This window comes from Bos javanicus, chromosome 26, assembly GCF_032452875.1.
Source record: "Bos javanicus breed banteng chromosome 26, ARS-OSU_banteng_1.0, whole genome shotgun sequence".
Classification (NCBI taxonomy): domain Eukaryota; kingdom Metazoa; phylum Chordata; class Mammalia; order Artiodactyla; family Bovidae; genus Bos; species Bos javanicus.
The window spans coordinates 442,752-457,977 of NC_083893.1; the positions used below are offsets into that span (position 1 = coordinate 442,752).

Genomic DNA, 15,226 nt, shown 5'->3' on the forward strand with positions numbered 1-15,226 from the left:
TATTCAGCATTTCTATTTTTCATTATTTAATCTTAAAAATATTGGATCATTCTAAACCAATCTTGAGTAAGAGAATTTATCATAGGATTAGTATTTTCTAATTTGTTGTTGGTTAGTTACTATGTCATGTTGACTCTTTTGATGACAAGTCATGTCCATGGACTGTAGTCAGCTAGCAACTTCTGTCCATGGAATTTTCCAGGCAAGAATACTGGAGTGGGTTGCCGTTACCTTCTCCAGTGGATCTTCCTGCCATTTCCTTCTCCTTGGGTTCTATCCCAGGGATAGAATTCATGTCTCCTGTATTGGCAGGTGGATTCTTTACAACTGAGCCACCAGGGAAGCATTTTACTAACTAGAAAAAGTGACAAAATATTAAAATTGGATATATAACAGAGTATTAGAAACATTTTTGAAATAATCTTACATGGTATATAAAATCCTGATATTGTAGTAATAGTAGTGTTAATAGCTGGTGTCCAACTCTTTGCAACTCTGTGAACTATAGTCTGCCAGGTTACTTTGCCCATAGGATTTTCCAAGCAAGAATACTGGAATGGGTTGCTATTCCCTTCTCCATGGGATCTTCCTGACCCAGGGATTAAACCCAGGTCTTCTGCATTACAGGCAGATTCTTTACCATCTGAGACACCAGGGAAGCCCAGAATCCTGCTATATCATAAGGCTTTTATATATGAGGACCCTGAATTTGGCAATTCATCCAGGAACCATGGTTGGTGAATCCACTGATGCAGAACCTCTGAATTGGAGGGACAACTGTGCTGTGCTATGCCATTTTGTATAAGGGACTTGATCACCCCTGCATTTGGTGGGGAGGGAGGAAAGTTGTCCTTGAACCATTCCCCCCTGGATATTGATGAATGACTGACTGGATGGGAAAAAAAAAGAGAGGGAGGCAGTATAAGTAGTAAATCATCATATACTCTATGAACATATTTTAATAAAGTACATAAATTATGAAGTAAAATGAATTGTCTTCAAACTTAAAGAGTAGTTACCTGTACTGTATGATTTATACTGTATATTTTTTCATATTTTTCTATATATCAAATTTTATTATGATGCATACATATACATTTGACCCTTGAGCAATGTAGAATTAGGGACATAAACCCCACTTGTTGTAGAATTTGCCTCAATTTTGCATTAGATATGCAGTTCTTCATCTGAAGAGTCAAACAACTTTGAATGGAGTAGGACTGTAGTAGTATTTATTGAAAAGAAAATGGCATATAAGTGGATCCATGCAGTTCAAACCCGTATTGTTCAGGTGTCAACTATACTTTATTTATGTTCTAAAAAAACATTTTCTTTTCATAAAGTAAAGCGTATATAAAAATGCCCTATACCTATCAAGTTTCTGAAACTCTAAACTCATGGATTTTATTGAGTTAGTTTAGTAAATGAGGTGATATTTTTAAAATCATGTTAATTATAAATTAATAAGAAAGGGACAGATTATTAAATTAACAATGTTAGGGAAGTTAGTTTGCTGTGTGGAAAAACAATAGCTTAGATTCTTGCCACAGGTCACAGAACAAATTAATGCTATGTAATTTTTAAAGTTGAATTTTAATGATATATGATGTAGACAGAGGGTATTTATTGTTCTTAGGTCTACACATAGCAAAGAATGAAGAAAACAACTTATGATTTATAACATCTAGGTGAAAAACACAGTTAGTAGATGTAAAGCAAATAATTTGAATCAGAATCCCCTCAACTAGGAAAGTCACAGGGAATGAAAGAGACAAATGTGAACAAATGATGACAATGCATCGGAAACAGTTGGGATATTTAAATAGTTTACCACTTTATTTTTTATTTTATTTTTTTTTTTGCTTTTGCTTGTTTTGTTTCAAGCAACTGAATTGGACATGCACAATCAAGGATAACCACTTCAGTATTCTTGCCTTGAGAACCCCATAAACACTATAAAAATGCAAATGGACAGGACACTGAAAGGTAAACTTCCTAGGTTGGGAGGTGCTCAATATGCTACTGGAGATTGGTGGAGAAATAACTCCAGAAAGAATGAAGAGACAGAGTCAAAGCAAAATCAACACCCAGTTATGGACATAACTGGTGATGGAAGTAAAGTCTGATGCTGTAGAAAGCAATATTGCATAGGAACCTCGAATATTAGGTCCATGAATCAAGGCAAATTGGAAGCAGTCAAACAGGAGATGGCAAGAGTGAGTATGAACATTTTAGGAATCAGTGAACTAAAATGGACTGGAATGGGTGAATTTAACTCAGATGACCATTATATATACTACTGTGGGCAAGAATCCCTTAGACAAAATGGAGTAGCCATTATACTCCATAGGAGTCCAAAATGCAGTATTTGATGCAATCTCAAAAACTGACAGAATGATCTCTGTTTCCAAGGAAAAGATTCAATATCACACACACACACACACACACACACACACACACACACACAACACCAAGTCTATGCCTCGACCAGTCATGATGAAGAAGCTGAAGTTGAACAGCTCTATGAAGACTTAAAGCTCAACATTCAGAAAACTAAGATCATGGCATCTGGTCCCATCACTTCATGGCAAACAGACGGGGAAACAGTGGACACAGTGACAGACTTTATTTTGAGGGGCTCCAAAATCACTGCAGATGGTGGCTGGAGCCATGAAGTTAAAAGACGCTTACTCTTTGGAAGGAAAGTTATGACCAACCTTGACAGCATTTTAAAAAGCAGAGACATTACTTTGTCAACAAAGGTCCACCTAGTCAAGGTTATGGTTTATCCAGTAATCATGTATGGATGTGAGAGTTGGACTATAAAGAAAGCTGAGTGCAGAAGAATCGATGCTTTTGAATTGTGGTGTTGGAGAAGACTCTTGAGAGTCCCTTGGACTGCAAGGAGATCCAACCAATCCATCCTAAAGGAGATCAGTCCTGGGTCTTCATTGGAAGAACTGATGTTGAAGCTGAAATTCCAGTACTCTGGCCAACTGATGAGCTAACTCATTTGAAAAGACCCTGATACTGGGAAAGATTGAGGGCAGGAGGAGAAGGGGACTATAGAGGATGAGATTGTTGGATGGCATCACTGACTCAGTGGACATGGGTTTGGGTGAACTCTGGCAGTTGGTGATGGACAGGGAGGCCTGGCGTGCTGCAGTTCATGGGGTAAAAGACTCAGGCATGACTGAGCAACTGAACTGAACTGATGAAGACCTACAAGACCTTCTAGAACTAACACCCAAAAAAGATGTCTTTTTCATTATAGGAGACTGGAATGCAAACGTAGGAAGCCAAGAGATACCTGGAGTAACAGGCAAGTTTGGCCTTGGAGTACAGAATGAAGCAGGGCAAAGGCTAATAGAGTTTTCCCAAGAGAACACACTGGTCATATCAAACACCCTCTTCCAATTAGACAAGAGAAGACTCTACACTTGGATATTACCAGATGGTCAATACCAAAATCAGATTGATTATATTATTTGTAGCTGAAGATGGAGAAGCTCTATACAGTCAGCAAAAACAAGACTGGGAGATGACTTGTGGTTCAGAGCATGAACTTCTTATTGACAAATTCAGGCTTAAATTGAAGAAAGTTGGGGGAACCACCAGACCATTTAAATGTGACCTAAGTCAAATCCCATACAATTATACAGCAGAAGTGACAAATAGATTCAAGGGAATAGATCTGACAGACAGAGTTCCTGAAGAACTGTGAGCAGAGGTTCATAACATTGCACAGGAGGCAGTGAACAAGACCATCCACAAGAAAACTAAATTCAAAAAAGCAAAATGGTTGTCTGAGGAGGCCTTACAAATAGCTGAGAAAATAAGAGAGGCTAAAGGCAAAGGAGAAAAGGAAAGATACATTACTTTGAATGTAGAGTTCCAAAGAATAGCAAGGAGAGATAAGAAAGACTTCCTCAGTGATCAATGCAAAGAAATAGAGGAAAACATTAGCATGGGAAAGATCTCTTCAAGAAAATTAGAGATACCAAGGGAACGCTGGAAGGACTGATGCTGAGGCTGAAACTCCAATACTTTGACCACCTGATGCTAAGACCTGACTCACTAGAAAAGACCCTGATGCTGGGAAAAAATGAAGGTGGGAGGAGAAGGGACCGACAGAATATCAGATGATTGGATGGCATTACTGACTTGATGGACATGAGTTTGAGTAAGCTCCAGGAGTTGGTAATGGATAGGGGAAGCCTGGCATCCTGCAGTCCATGGAGCTGTAAAGAGTTGGACATGACTGAATGAATGAACTGAACTGAATCAAGAATTAGTGTTTTTATGATGACATCATTATAGTTTGTATTTCTAATTTTTTAAATTTATTTATTTATTTTAATTGAAGGCTAATTACTTCACAACATTCTAAGTTTAAAATAAGACCTACTGTTACCTTTATTTTTTAGACTTTTAAAATTTATTTTATTTTTTAACTTTACAATATTGTATTGGTTTTGCCATATATCAACATGAATCTAATTGAAGCTTTCTAATCACAGTTGCACCCTTGAGGGTCAGTGAACCTGGTCCAGTCATGTCTGGTTAATATTAGGAATTAACTCCCCAAGGAATAGAGACTGCATTTTATAAAGGCCTACTTCACACATTCAGGTAACCTCAGTATTCCAACCTTCAGGGGAAGATTTCTTCTACAACCAAGTAGATTAAGAGGTACTGTCAGTCATTTCCATAACCCTCCTTTTCCAAACCTCTCCACTTTTCACCATTTAAAGGAAAGTAGATGACCCTGTCTAACTCTGCTCCAACTGAATGTAGCTGACATGTATACACAATAATGGAATACTTTCTTAGCCCACTCCAAATAAAATATCCTCTTTGACTTCTGCCAAAGACTTGAGTTTCCTTTAGAAGGAAACACTTTGTTGATGAAAGTGTGGAAGCCAATTCCTAAGGAAGAAGAGCATTTTTATGTATGAGTGTTGTCTTTCTCTCAGGGGAAACTTTTGATTGTTTAAAAAAAATGTAAAAAGAGACATTTGTGGCTGAAAGTAATTCACAAAAGAGGGAGTTTTTTCTCTTTTTTTCAAAATTGATGAGGCTGTGTGGATTTGGCATTTTTTCCCTTTTATTACAAAGAAGAAATATAAAAAAAGCAAGCCTGATTTAAATGTATGCTCAAAGAAAAGTAACTCAGTATCAAAATTTCTGCTAATTATCTCTAAAATATTCAAATTGATATTTATCATGGAAGACCAAACTGAGACTAGAGTTATTATATGACCATCATGGAAATGGGTAAATGATGTTCAGATCAATATTTTATCATCTTTTCCATTCTTTTGCCAGAATGGTGAGATGTAGTGCCAGTAGCTCTGTTAAAACCAATACAATATTGTAAAGTTAAAAAAAAAAAAAAAAAAGATGTCTGTTCAGGAAGATAAGTTAGTTGAAACACACCTTTCACAAACTGGGTTTTGCCTCTAGCAAGAGGAAAATAAATGAATGGGGGAAAACAGCTTTCACATCATATTTTATGTATGTACTTCTGTGTAAGTATGAGTGTATTTGTATATATGCATATGTATGTATATATGTATATGGTGGTGGTTTAGTTGCTAAGTCGTGTCCGACTCTTGTGATCTCATGGACTGTAGTCTGCCAGGCTCCTTTGTCCATGGGATTCTCCAGGCAAGAATACTGGAGTGGGTTGGCATTTCCTTCTCCAGGGGATCTTTCCAACACAAGAATCGAACTTGGGTCTCCTGCATTGCAGCCAGATGATTTACCATATATGTATGTATGTATGTATATTTATGTGTGTGTGTGTGTATGTATGTGTGTGTGTGTGTGTATATATATATATATATATATATATATATATATATATATTTACATGGGCTTCTCCAGTGGCTCAGTGGTAAAGAATCTGCCTGCAGTGCAGGAGCCAAAGGAGATGCAGTTTTGATTCCTGGGTTGGGAAGATTCCCTGGAGGAGGGCACAGCAACCCACTGAACTTTTCTTGCCTGGAAAATTCTGTGGACAGGAGACCCTTGCAGACTACAGTCCATAGTGTTACAAAGAGTCAGACACAACTGAAGTGACTTAACACACACGTATATATATATATATATATATATATATATATATATATATGTGTGTTTTGTTTTTTTTTTTTTCTGGAAAGCACATTAGGTACAAGTCATCACATTAAGCTGAAAAAGAGGAGGAAAAACTAAAAGGACACATTTTCTGACTACTCACAGTAACTTGTTAAAAAACAACAATAAGAAATGAAGCTTCCCTTTGGGTAAAATGTTTAGGGGAAAAGTAAGGTGTTATTCTTTCTATTTTGCACACTTCATTTTAATTTGCTATGGTGAGAGTTTTTCTTTTTCTTAACTTTACTCTTGAAATTAAAATTAGCCAGTTATCTTCCTTAGCCTCAGAAGTGAAAAGAGGTGGAGAATTCTCAAAAACCACATCATGCAAGTGGAACATCATGATAAGAGTGCCACTTTCAGATAATTGCTATTTCTCTTGTCAAAGAGACGGCTATCTTTTAAAAGCAGGAGTGCATGCTATTGTTACACTAAAAATTTACCAGATAATTAAGAAAGCATTCCTGATTATGTGTTGAAAATAATTAATGTAAAACTATTTGCTGCTGTTCACTCACTCAGTAACCTGCCAGGTTCCTCTTTCCATGGGGTTTTCCAGGCAAGAATACTGGAGTGAGTTGCCATTTCCTTCTCCAGGGGATGTTCCCCCCAGGGATTGAAACCATGTCTCTTGCCTTGCAGATAATTCTTTACTGCTGAACCATTGGGGAAGCCCCACTAATAAGTAAGGACAGTTAAAGATGTGCTGGCTCAAATGTCTGGTGAAAACACACCTTATCTGCACCTGCAAGCACAGTGCAGGAAAAAAAAAAATAGCTGAGATTTCCTAAGCTTAAGAAAGAGACTTGTAAGTACCTAAAAAGGCTAGCAAAATGGCCTAGATGGTGGGTCAAAAGGAATCCAAAACAAATTAATGTGCCAACTGGAGACTTAAAGGTCATAACAAGCCCAAGAACTCATCAAGTAGTTAGGACAAAGGTATATATAACTTAATATCTAATATAGATCAGAAGCTTGAGTTTTTCTCCTTCGGGTTAAGACAGAAGACAAGATGCCCTTCTCTCAACACCAGAATAGTTTCTGAAGAGACTTGATCATTCTCAGGTAAAAATCATCCTAGTGAGTGGTAAGATGGAGAGGTGAAGTGCCAGGGATATGTTTATGGAAAGTATTATAAGAGCAAATACAGCACTATAGCTAAGTGAATTCCAAAGATGCAGTGACTTGATAAAATAATTTCTTTCTTTCTCAGGCAGCAGTATGAGTTAAGGTATTTGGGAAAGGCAATTAGACCCTCATTATGTGGTTTCCAACTTTGTGTAAAAAGTGATCATTTCAGTGGCAACATTTTCAAGTGGGAAGAAGGAGAAAAAAGTCTGTATCTAATGGCTCTAACATAGAGAAGGTGATCTTTAGGTTTCAGGCACCACTTTCTACTGATGGCTCATTGCCAAGACTTGACAACATTATGTACCTCACTGACAAGGGACAATGGGAAAGGTGGTTAACAGCTGGATGACAGATGCTTTATTTATAAAATAAAATATAAAATAGTGGATACTGAGGAATATGTCTGCCATAAGGATCACAGAAAATGTGATCTTAAAGGGTCAAGTTATAATGATCTCTGTCAATACAATTGTTTCTTGAACAGCCTATCATTTCACACTTGACACCAACTTGTTAGAAGCAAATTTGGGTGATTTGAAAACATTAAAAAAAATTGTTAGTGTAGTTTCCAATACTAATCAAATGGTACTTTTTCTTCCTGCTCAGAACCTAAAGTTATGAAAAAGAACTCTCCTCCCACCATCCGCCTTTTCTCAGAACCAATCTGAGGGAATGTGGCTGGTGGGCAATTAGTAAATTAGCCTGAGTAACAATACTTTCTGGGCTTAAATGAATACATCTTTCCAGTGATATTACCACAAGTAAACATTACCTCTCAGAGTCTTTCTACATATGTTCAATTGTGCACCCCTTTTAATTGGATTAGCCCTTAAACAAGAATAAAAATCATTCAATGAGAAATTACTTCTGCTTCTGACTTGCTTTTATGCTGGTATTATTAGCAAGAGTCAACAAGGACAAAAAAATATATATATTCTACTCATATTAAGAATGAAGGTAGATTAAGTGGACACCAATCAACATAAATTGAATAGTAAACTTGTAATCAGATCCCAATGGATACCAGTTTGAGCTGTGCTGATCACATTTTAATACATGTCTAGTGCAATGGCATTTGGTTTTACAGAGATTCTTATCTGGTTGACCCACACTAGTTATTAAAAGCTTGAATTAAGCAACTAAACACAGACCTAAGAATGTAATGTTAGTGACAAGAATTTGGAATCAAACAATAGCTTCATCATAGTAATCAAATGTTTAATAGGACATTCTTCTGATCAAAAGTTAGATTTTAAATGACAAAAATCCATATTGCTTCATCTTTTTAAACTATGAGAAGGACATGATAGGCTTTAGTCAAAATTTTTCACCTATTTAAATTAATAAGGAGAAAAACAGCAGCCAAAATTCAAACCAAAGAGTAGAATTACTGTGAGTCAACAGATTGAAACACAAATAGTGTTAATTATAGAGCAATACATACTGAGAATTAACCTTCTGATTGATTCATGACACTAGTTGAAGATTCTGAATACATTTTTGTTTTCAAAAGTCCATGCATGTATGAATGTTATTGAAAGATTTTTGGTAAATGGGGATCCACCAACTTTTATATTCATGGAAAAGTGATGAAGTCTTAATTTTTTCTCATGAAATTATATATTACTTATAAAACAAGTGAAGAGCAATTATATATAGAAAATATCTTAAGAAATCATATTCAACTCTTACAAAGATGCCTCCAAATTAACATGTGCTTATCCAAATATTTATGAGTATTTATGAGTTATCCGATGACTACACTTAGCATAATTTTACATACACTGTGACTAACAGTAATAGGGCAGTGTTAGTATGTTTGCATATGTAGATAAAGGAGGCCTAGTCCTGAGAGTCCATTCATGGATAAGCCATCACTGTGTTAGACTGGACCTCTTAGAATATTTAAGTGTTGCCTGTACACAGTCTATTTTAAACAGGGAATTTATATGCCTGGACATTTATAACAGGAAGTGGTATACACGGGATTATGTCCTGCAGGTTCACTGCCTCAAGTTTGCCTTGATGATTACTTTGTTTACCACCTCTTTCACATCTTTGTTCCTCAAACTGTAGATCATGGGATTCAGCATGGGAATCACTGTGGTGTAAGACACAGCCACCATCTTCCCCTGCTCCACAGACTCTTCAGCGGGCCTCCTGAGATACATGAAGAGGAGAGTCCCATAAAACATGGTAACAGCTGTCAGGTGGGACCCACACGTGGGTGTATTCTTTAATGTGGACCCCTCCACAGGCAATCTTTGTAAGAGGATGGTCAGCACAATAGAAGTGGTTGATTTCAAAGTTTCCATAGAAATACAGGCTATATGTCCACAATGTGCAAATTAGGGTATCAGAGAACCCATAGATGTATGGCACAGAGATGAGACTAGCACAGACAGTCCTGGACATTTTACTGCCATAAAGCAGAGGGTTGCAGATGGCCATGTAGCAATCAAAGGCCATCATAGCCAAGATATATACTTCCACGTGGACAAGGGCTCTGAAGAAGTAACACTGCACCAAGCATCCCACATAGGAAATGGTTTTTTCTCTGATAGTAAGTTTTCCAGCATCTTCAGAGTGACATTGAAAGAGAACCACACATCCACAAAAGACAAGTGACTCAAGAAAAAGTACATGAAGCTCTGAAGCTGGAGGCTGATGCTGATCAAAATAATCATGCCAATGTTCCCTATCAGAGTAATCATGTAAACTACTAGAAACACCACAAAAAAGAGAACTTGAAGCTCCTGATGACTGGTCAATCCCAGAAGAACAAATTCTGTCACATCTGTGAAATTTGGAATTGCCTTGACTTAGACCAGTCTGCATTGCCTATGAACAAATTAAAAGAAATGAATGGATTTGTTTTATTCTTGAAAATTTTGAGTCATGTTTATCAGTATTCTGCTGCTGCTGCTAAGTTGCTTCAGTCATGTCCAACTCTGTGCTACCCCAGAGACGGCAGCCCACCAGGCTCCCCCGTCCCTGGGATTCTCCAGACAAGAAAACTGGAGTGGGTTGCCATTTCCTTCTCCAATGCATGAAAGTGAAAAGTGAACGGGAAGTCACTCAGTCGTGTCCGACTCTTAGCAACCCCATGGACTGCAGCCTACCAGGCTCCTCTGTCCATGGGATTTTCCAGGCAAGAGTACTGGAGTGGGTTGCCATTGCCTTATCCATATCCCTCTGAGTACTGCCAATAGAATTTTCTGTCCTTTATCAATTTTATAGAGCAATAATAATGCTGTCTAGTCTTGTATTTTAATTTCTGTGCAGTATTCATTTTAACTAAACTAAGGCAACACAAGCTAATAATTTGACAAATTCTTGTAAATATAATAGGCCAATTACAAAAGACAAAAAAATGACTTAATTTAAAATGTTCAATAAATGCTCATAGAATACAGATATGTTAAATACCTGTGACCAAAATGTTTACCCTATTTAGTGAACAATTTCCTTTGAATTACTTTCCTTGATGCTCTTTTAACATCTTTGTTCTGAAGGCTGTAGATCAAAGGATTTAGCATAGGACTCACAAACATATAAAAAACAGCTACAATTTTTCTCTGTTCTACAGATGTCTCAGAAAGGGGTCTCAGATGCATGCAGAACAGTGTCCATAAAATATAGTGACAGCCATCAGGTGAGACCCACAGGTAGAAAAGGCCTTGTGCCTCCCTTCTGCAGAGTGGAAATGCAGAATGGTTGTGAAAATGAAAATGTAGGAGATGAGAATGATGGTGAGAGAACACGTGAGGTTGAAATCAGCCACCACAAACATGGCAGTCTCTTTGACATAAATATCTGAGCAGGCCACTACTAGGAGAGGTGGGTATGACAGTAAAAGTGTTTGATTTCATTGGGTTCACAGAAGGAGAGACAGGGCATAAGAACGGTCTGGGCAAGACCATTTGCAAAGCTGTAAGTATATGGAGCAGCAACGAGAGAGAGGCAGACATCTCAGGACATCTTGCAGATGGCCACATAGTGACCAGAAGCCAACACTGCCAAAATATAATAATCTGTGATCACCAGGGCAATGAAAAAGTGAAATTGTATGATGCAACCAAGGAAAGAAATATTTTTTTCTCTTTGAAAAGATATTGACCAGCATCTGAGGAGCAACAGTGGTGGCATGACAGAGATATACAAAGGAGAGGTGGCTGAGGAAGAAGTACATTGGAGTCTGAAGCTTTGAGTCAGTTCTGATTAACAAAATCATGCTCACATTGGCAATGACTGTGATCAGGTAGATGACTAGGAAGACCATGAAAAAAACAGGCTGCAAATCAGTTCAATCTGTCAGTCCCAGGAAGATAAACTGAGTCACCTCTGTATAGTTTTTCTTTAACATCATGTTGCTCAACTTCCAACAATGGCTAAAGTAATGGAAATAAAATTCATTTGTGTTTTATCATTTTTCCATTTCCTACATCATGTCATCTAATACTTATTCCTTTTTTCAGACTTGCAAATACATGTGAAATAAAGAAATAACCTCAGTTCAGTTCAATCGCTCAGTTGTGTCCGACTCTTTGTGACCCCATGAATCGCAGCACACCAAGCCTCTCTGTCCATCACCATCTCCCAGAGTTCACACAAACTCACGTCCATCGAGTCAGTGATGCGATCCAGCCATCTCATCCTCTGTTGTCCCCTTCTCCTCCTGCCCCCAATCCCTCCCAGCATCAGAGTCTTTACCAATGAGTCAACTCTTCGCATGAGGTGGCCAAAGTACTGGAGTTTCAGCTTTAGCATCATTCCTTCCAAAGAAATCCCAGGGCTGACCTGCTTTAGAATGGACTGGTTGGATCCCGATGCAGTCCAAGGTACTCTCAAGAGTCTTCTCCAACACCACAGTTCAAAAGCATCAATTATTTGGCACTCAGCTTTCCTCACAGTCCAACTCTCACATCCATGCATGACCACTGAAAAAACCATAGCCTTGATTAGACGGACCTTTGTTTGCAAAGTAATGTCTCTGCTTTTAAATATGCTATCTAGGTTGGTCATAACTTTTCTTCCAAGGAGTAAGCATCTTTTAATTTCATGGCTACAATCACCATCAGCAGTGATTTTGGAGCCCCCAAAAATAAAATCTGAAATTGTTTCCACCATTTCCCCATCTATTTGACATGAAGTGATGGGACCAGATGCCATGATCTTTGTTTTCTGAATGTTGAGCTGTAAGCCAACTTTTTCCCTCTCCACTTTCACTTTCATCAAGAGGCTTTTTCGTTCCTCTTCACTTTCTGCCATAAGGGTGGTGTCATCTGCGTATCTGAGCTTATTGATATTTCTCCCAGCAATCTTGATTCCAGAAAACCACTAGACCATTCAGGTATGACCTAAGTCAAATTCCTTATGATTATACAGTGGAAGTGAGAAATAGATTTAAGGGAATAGATCTGATAGACAGAATGCCTATGAACTATGGACGGAGGTTTGTGACATTGTACAGGAGACAGGGATCAAGACCATCCCCATGGAAAAGAAATGCAAAAAAGTAAAATGGCTGTCTGGGGAGGCCTTACAAATAGCTGTGAAAAGAAGAGAAGTGAAAAGCAAAGGAGAAAAGGAAAGATATAAGCATCTGAATGCAGAGTTTCAAAGAATGGCAAGAAGAGATAAGAAAGCCTTCTGCAGCGATCAATGCAAAGAAATAGAGTAAAACAATAGAATGGGAAAGACTAGAGATCTCTTCAAGAAAATTAGAGATACCAAGGGAACATTTCATGGAAAGATAGGCGCGATAAAAGACAGAAATGGTATGGACCTAAAAGAAGCAGAAGATATTAAGAAGAGGTGGCAAGAATACACAGAAGAACTGTACAAAAAAAATCTTCATGACACAGATAATCACGATGGTATGATCACTTACCTAGAGCCAGACATCCTGGAATGTGAAGTCAAGTGGGCCTTAGAAAGCATCACTAGGAACAAAGCTAGTGGAGGTGATGGAATTCCAGTTGAGCTATTTCAAATCCTGAAAGATGCTGCTTTCAAAGTGCTGCACTCAATATACCAGCAACTGGAAAAGGTCAGTTTTCATTCCAATCCCAAAGAAAGGCAATGCCAAAGAATGCTCAAACTACTGCACAATTGCACTCATCTCACACGCTAGTAAAGTAATGATCAAAACTCTCCAACCCAGGCTTCAGCAATACGTGAACCGTGAACTTCCAGATGTTCAAGCTCATTTTAGAAAAGGCAGAAGAACAAGAGATCAAATTGCCAACATCTGCTGGATCATCGAAAAAGCAAGAGAGTTCCAGAAACAAATATCTATTTCTGCTTTATTGACTATGCCAAAGCCTTTGACTGTGAATCACAATAAACTGTGGAAAATTCTGAAAGAGATGGGAATACCAGATCACTTGACCTGCCTCTTGAGAAAGCTATATGCAGGTCAAGAAGCAACAGTTAGAACTGGACATGGAACAACAGACTGGTTCCAAATAGGAAAAGGAGGACGTCAAGGCTGTATATTGTCACCCTGCTTATTTAACTTATATACAGAGTACATCTTGAGAAATGCTGGGCTGGAGGAAGCACAGGCTGGAATCAAGATTTCTGGGAGAAATATCAATAACCTCAGATATGCAGATGACACCACCCTTATGGCAGAAAGTGAAGAGGAACGAAAAAGCCTCTTGATGAAAGTGAAAGTGGAAAGGGAAAAAGTTGGCTTACAGCTCAACATTCAGAAAATTAAGATCATGCCATCTGGTCCCATCACTTCATGGGAAATAGATGGGGAACCAGTGGAAACAGTGTCAGACTTTATATTTTGGGGGGCTCCAAAATCACTGCAGATGGTCACTGCAGCCATGAAATTTAAAGATACTTACTCATTGGAAGAAAAGTTATGACCAACGTAGATAGCATATTTAAAAGCAGAGACATTACTTTGCCAACAAAGGTCTGTCTAGTCAGGGCTATGGTTTTTCCAGTGGTCATGCATGGATGTGAGAGTTGGACTGTGAAGAAAGCTGAGTGCCAAAGAATTAATGCTTTTGAACTGTGGTGTTGGAGAAGACTCTTGAGAGTCCCTTGGACTGCAAGGAGATCCAATCAGTCTATTCTAAAGGAGATTAGGCCTGGGATTTCTTTGGAAGGAATGATGCTAAAGCTGAAACTCCAGTACTTTGGCCACCTCATGTGAAGAGTTGACTCATTGGAAAGACTCTTTTGCTGGGAGGGATTGGAGGTAGGAGGAGAAGGGGATGACAGAGGATGAGATGGCTAGATAGTATCACTGACTCGATGGACGTGAGTCTCAGTGAACTCTGGGAGTTGGTGATGGACAGGGAGGCCTGGTGTGCTGCGATTCATGGGGTCACAAAGAGTCGGACATGACTGAGTGACTGAACTGAACTGAAAAACAGTAAAAAGTGCTGCTGAGGATTTATGATTATCATAAGCAATTTTTAGATTTTTAAATATCAGAGATGGGATAGAAACTATAAGTGATATGAGGAATAATACTAGTTTATTACTTTTTTTTCCTTTATTTTTTTTTATTTTTTTTTAACTTTACAATATTGTATTGATTTTGCCATATATCAACATGAATCCGCCATAGGTATACACGTGTTCCCCATCCTGAACCCTCCTCCCTCCTCCCTCCCTGTACCATTGTTCTGGGTTGTCCCAGTGCACCAGCCCCAAGCATCCAGTATCGTTCATCATGCCTGGACTGGCGACTCATTTCATGTATATTATACATGTTTCAAAGCCATTCTCCCAAATCATCCCACCCTCTCCCTCTCCCACAGAGTCCAAAAGACTGTTCTATACATCAGTGTCTCTTTTGCTGTCTCATATACAGGGTGTGTTACCGTCTTTCTAAATTCCATATATATGCATTAGTATAGTGTATTGGTGTTTTTCTTTCTGGCTTACTTCACTCTGTATAATAGGCTCCAGTTTCACCCACCTC

At 38.3% G+C, this 15,226-nt stretch overlaps 2 pseudogenes; both read right to left on the reverse strand.

Annotated features, from left to right (window-relative positions):
* Nucleotides 1-9,176: 9,176 nt before the first annotated feature.
* Nucleotides 9,177-10,461, reverse strand: LOC133239067 (olfactory receptor 5M9-like; annotated as a pseudogene).
* Nucleotides 10,462-10,721: 260 nt separating this feature from the next.
* On the reverse strand, nt 10,722-11,638 carry LOC133239644 (olfactory receptor 5M5-like; annotated as a pseudogene).
* Between the last annotated feature and the right edge of the window lie 3,588 nt (nt 11,639-15,226).